Here is a 4,795-nt window from a genome sequence, read left to right as displayed (position 1 = left end):
GTCAGCGGTTAAGGGCATTTAATCTCAAAACCCTTCCTGGTTCCCAGCTTACTGTCGTGTAACAGTGTGTGTTTGGAGGTGGGTAGGGCCATGGGACGACCTTCCGCCCCCACCCCTACTCTTCAAAACAGGAAAATTGAAAACCAGTGCAGCTTTACTTGTACATCAAAATAGGTATGCTATTTTTAGTAGGAAAAAAACTACGAATCGCTTAGCTAAGGGTGTTCTTCTATGTATGAGGGTTGTGCAAATAAAATAGTAACTAAAGAAGGTCGTTTAAAATTTGTATTATTCCTCCCTAACAATTTAACAAGCACATTTTTTTTTATCCTGAGCATGCTAATAAACAAAGCTGTAAGCTCCATAGTATTTAAAAGTTAATGAAATTTATGTGCCCCTCTTTTTTCTTATGTTTACCACCCCTTTCCGTAGTGGGTAATGGCTTGTCCCTAAGAATCTTACTGATCTTGCTGATTGGCCACCGTCTTTTCCATTTACAAAGAAAGTGCTTTAAGTCTTGGTCATTCTTACTGAAATTTGATATACTGTGAAAACCTATGGTAGACTGCTGTAAAATTCCAAAAATTGTCTTAAAGGAAGTATTCGACCCCTTACGGACCTTAGTTTTCCATAAAAATTTACAACGCCTTTTCATTCTTCTGAGACATGCTTCTCAATTAGGTCACACGATATCTCAAAAATAAAAGTTTTGCCAAGATTCGTTTTGCTCATCGTGGGGTTGCCGCATGAAATGCACTTTCGAACTGTGTTAGATATTTGAATAGACTTTTCATCAGTTTAGGAGTGAACATGCACCCCTAGAATGATAACATTAGGATATGATTATGCGAGTCGGTAATTGTTCAAGAAAGCTACCATTTAATTGTATTATTGTTTTTAGTAGTCATGCCTCCTACACTGATGATCCTTACCCAGCTTATGGCTTCGAATATCATAAAGGAAACGGAAAAGGAAGATTCCATGAATATCCAAGTGTTATCGTTTATGTATGTATATGTACTCGTTTATATATATGTAGTCGTATACATCCGTATGTAACTCGTATATACTCGTAAGCATCGCATGTTACTCGTATACAGTCGAATGTATCCGTTCGTTTCTGGTATGTTACTCTTAGGTACTCTTATTTATCCGCTCGTTACTCGTTTGTCCTCGAATGTATCAGATCGTTGCTCGTATGGTACTTGTAATTACTTGTATGTCTCCACATGTTACTGCTATGAACTCCGATGCATCCGTATGTTGCTCATATGTTACTCGAAATACTCGTGTCATGTTTAATTAACGCAGACGGGGATATCAACTTTTGGGATTGATGGTAGGTTTAACGAATAGACTATGTCACGTCACCTCCGAGTGAAAAAATTCTGATTTTGTGAATGTTTCATCCAGCCAACTGTTTAATTTAACATCTCGTGTTTTGCCCACAACATGGAATGGCTAAACAAACACCAAATACTGGAAGCTATTTGATCGTGGGATTTTACTGGTAAACATGCTTGTTCAACATCATGTCGCTCAACTAATTATTACGCCTGATTTCGTACTCAACAGCCTGAGGTGTTTTACCAGCTAGTGTCATTTTCAGTCCCGCGTCTTAAGAGCCAATGTCAAAATGCATCAGACAAACAGCGGCAAGTCACCCAAAATTTGCTTTCACTCTTACTTTCATATTTTGTAGCCCAATATGTCCTAATAATTGCGATGTAGTTTTTTTTTGTGAAAATATAGTTTAGCTTTCGAGAAATTATTCACCGTGAATATTACCAGAGTTGTGTGACCTCATGTAACGAATTTACTTGACCTCCGGTATTTCTGTCAACATAATCCTTTGTTTTGTAATCTAAACTTAACACCCTGTCATTATTGAAGCTGGCAAAGAAATATTTATTTTTTGGTGAATATGTTTGTCCGACATACTTTTGCTATGTCGAAAAGTAGCATCAAAACAAAACAGTTTTAACAATGACCGATATGACAGAATCTACTAAGCTTCTAGCTTTTAAAAGACAAAAGGATGGTTATAAAGTTACTGTAAAAATTTCCTTGTGTATTTGTGCTGTTCTATCGTGAGACGAACTCAAAGTCCGACAAAATTTACTTGTGTGCCTAATTGTCGCCACCGTTTACTTTTTTGTAAAAAAATCTAACATAACACTCTCACCTTGTTTATTTATGATTTTATAAGCTGTTTCGATTATCATATTACGCTTGGTTATTACTTTTTGTCAGGATCCCAGGTTTTACGTTGTGTTTTCCCCTACCCCATTTTTATCATAAGCTAGTCACGTAATAGTTGATACCAACACAAATGGATATTTAACCTGTATGAAGATTTTTGTTTGTGTTGAATTGACAATATTATAATATGTACTTTTTGCGGTCACTCGTCGTTGTTTCAGTGGCAGCGGAGCAGTTAAAAACGGGTTGTTGCTTTAATGCTATTGAAATTTATAGTATCCTGATAGGAGAGCAAAGCGTGATGCTCTGGGAATAAACTCTTAGAGGCCTTTTACATGATATCGGAATGAGTTTTATTCAAGATCGAGTTCATCCCAGTTGTCACACGATACCAGAGTGAAACTATTCGAAACGAGTCATTTCAGAATGAGTTTATAGAGGTTTTCATTCCGGAACGAAACGCTTATTCTGGACGACCTTTTGTACCTGTATAATGTAAACGCGGTACGACGCTCATATCTGTATGAATCCTCTTTAGGAGCGAGGGAAGCATAGAAAAAGACAAAAAAGGACGTAAATGCTTGTTTTTAAAAGCTAAATTATCTTGCATGTAAACGCGGTATGAAATTGATTTCGTTCCGAAACGAAACCCATTTTGGAATTATGTAAAAGTGTTACGGGTGTCGATGTAAAGCAGGGTTGTTCCTAGACAAAAGTCAGGATCGTTGGTAACACTAAATTACCTGCTATACTCTCCCACCGACGCAGCATCACAGTTTCTTTAGAAACTTACCCCCTTTATTAATTTGTTCTGTAGAATGTTCTAGAACTTAATAGACAATTTTTCGTAACAAAAAGGTACCTTAGGTACCATTAGATTTTTGATGCGGGGGGAGGGTGGGAGGACTTTTGCCAATTGCACGATGTTTTTTCTTCCATTAAGGCTGTGCTCGATTATTGGGGGGGGGGTTATTGCCCAACCCCCCAACAACCCCCCCCTCAATCAAAAATCTAATGGTCTGTCCCTAAGATGCTATCAGGTCCTTCAACTTTTTATGTGATGAAAGAATTTGGATATATATGTATTACTAGATCGGAAATAGGTGAGAATGCTCGTCGTACCTTTCAGGGGTCAAAATCAGCGATCTGGTACCTTTTATGGTGTCTCAAATTTTAGTGGACTGCCAGAGACCTAGCTGGTATAGTACCTTTTAGAGTGTTTTTCGTTCAATAAAATACCTGAAATAAGCATTACCAGCACGATTTTAATGATCTGACTTGAGCCTCTGGAGCACATCGTTTCAATTTTTGTGTTTAAATTGGTACTTTTTAGGGGTAGACATCAGTTGTTGTCACTCCCACACAGATAAGACTCAGGTACCTTTTATAATTTTATAGGGGTCATTTTTGAAATTCCTGGCGCGCATCCCCACCCTCGTGTGTATAAGGGTTCCCCCAGGGTTGCTGATACGTGCAGCACACTTGAAATTTAGCAAGGACAAATTTTGATGTGATTTTCGGCCAAGAGAAAAATGTTTTGCCAGCGTCTAGTTGCTAGTGCGGAAGGGCCCTTTACCACAGTATGCATAATTACGCGTCCCACCAGACGGCCCGGAGCCTACAAAGTGTTCAGACATTAGTATAGAAAACTCCGCCTCTGTCTGGATTTTTGGTAGCCTATTGACCAATTCCCAATCGAGATTTAAGTCTGACGGGACGCGTAATTTTGCACAAGGTGGTAAGTAGCCTACTTACAGGAGCCATGTTATATGAATTTTCCAGACGTCTTGCCTACTATCTGTGGTACACGCTTGCCAATTCCCCTGTCGGCTTCTGGAATCGACTTAACCCTACCTTTATCATGGCCGGACACTTTTTTAGGCACTCTACATCTACTGATGGAACCACGACTCCACCCAACACTGGTACCGAGATTTGATCTATGAGTGGGGCAAATTGCAAAATCATCGATATCTTTTGGCGTCTCGAAGATGCCGGTGTCCCAGCGGATTTGGACCCCCCTAGATTTGGACCCCTCGGTCCAAATCCGCGAGCGGATAAGGACCCCCCCGGTCCAAATACGCTAGCGGATTTGGACCCCCCTCCGCGGATTTGGACCCCCCTCCGCGGATTTGGACCCCCCAACAAAACTGAGTGAAAACATCGTCCTTAACGTTCCAGTAAAAATGGATGATACTTTACGTTCCAGTGCGTACTAAAGTATGTTTTTCATTCAAAACATACGTATCGTTAATGCATACGAACTGGCATCCCGTCGGATCTTTCTTTTGACCAAGGGAAAATGGGCAAGAGTTTAGTTTGATGTCTGGAGAGAGGTCGTTTTTGAACCTTTTCCGCGATAGTCGAACACCACTAGATTCAATAGGAGACAAACTTGTGACACTAATTTATTTTGTCACTGTTCAATGCCCGAGTGCTGGGACGACATGGTACGGTGCGAGTTGTGCGAGGAATGGTTTCACATGCTTTAAGACTACCTCGGAGGGCGAGTGGCTCTGCATTGTCTGCAGATCGCCAGACTCTCGACGTCTTCGTAATTGTTAAGGTGTTATTTCGGATCCCTCAACAGTTA

The sequence above is a fragment of the Pocillopora damicornis genome, chromosome 3, assembly GCF_964200805.1.
Source record: "Pocillopora damicornis chromosome 3, jaPocDami1.2, whole genome shotgun sequence".
In the NCBI taxonomy this organism is placed as follows: domain Eukaryota; kingdom Metazoa; phylum Cnidaria; class Anthozoa; order Scleractinia; family Pocilloporidae; genus Pocillopora; species Pocillopora damicornis.
The sequence above is the reverse complement of the archived record's forward strand: the minus strand, read 5'-3'. Positions refer to the sequence as shown.